We start from the raw sequence: 1,068 nt of genomic DNA, 5'->3' as shown, positions 1-1,068 counted from the left end.
AACTTTCCCCTTAGGACTTCTTTTACAGTGTCCCACAGGTTTTGGGTTGTTGTGTTTCCATTTTCATTCGTTTCTATGCAAATTTTTATTTCTTTTTTGATTTCTTCTGTGATTTGTTGGTTATTCAGCAGCGTGTTGTTCAGCCTCCATATGTTGGAATTTTTAATAGTTTTTCTCCTGTAATTGAGATCTAATCTTACTATATTGTGGTCAGAGAAGATGCTTGGAATGATTTCAGTTTTTTGAATTTACCAAGGCTAGATTTATGGCCCAGGATGTGATCTATCCTGGAGAAGGTTCCATGTGTGCTTGAGAAAAAGGTGAAATTCATTGTTTTGGGGTGAAATGTCCTATGGATATCAATTAGGTCTAACTGGTCTATTGTATCGTTTAAAGTTTGTGTTTCCTTGTTAGTTTTCTGTTTAGTTGATCTATCTATAAGTGTGAGTGGGGTATTAAAGTCTCCCACCATTATTGTGTTATTGTTAATTTCTCCCTTCATACTTGTTAGCATTTGTCTTACATATTGTGGTGCTCCTATGTTGGGTGCATATATATTTATAATTGTTATATCTTCTTCTTGGATTAATCCTTTGATCATTATGTAATGACCATCTTTGTCTCTTTTCACAGCCTTTGTTTTAAAGTCTATTTTATCTGATATGAGTATTGCTACTCCTGCTTTCTTTTGGTCCCTATTTGCATGGAAAATCTTTTTCCAGCCCTTCACTTTCAGTCTATATGTGTCCCCTGTTTTGAGGTGGGTCTCTTGTAGACAACATATGTAGGGGTCTTGTTTTTGTATCCATTCAGCCAGTCTTTGTCTTTTGGTTGGGGCATTCAACCCATTTACGTTTAAGATAATTACTGATAAGTATGATCCTGTTGCCATTTACTTTATTGTTTTGGGTTCGAATTTATACCCCCTTTTTGTGTTTCCTGTCTAGAGAATATCCTTTAGTATTTGTTGGAGAGCTGGTTTGGTGGTGCTGAATTCTCTCAGCTTGTGCTTGTCTGTAAAGCTTTTGATTTCTCCTTCATATTTGAATGAGATCCTTGCTGGGTACA

The sequence above is a fragment of the Bison bison genome, unplaced genomic scaffold (genome assembly GCF_000754665.1).
Source record: "Bison bison bison isolate TAMUID 2011002044 unplaced genomic scaffold, Bison_UMD1.0 scf7180017864331, whole genome shotgun sequence".
Classification (NCBI taxonomy): Eukaryota; Metazoa; Chordata; class Mammalia; order Artiodactyla; family Bovidae; genus Bison; species Bison bison.
The sequence above is the reverse complement of the archived record's forward strand: the minus strand, read 5'-3'. Positions refer to the sequence as shown.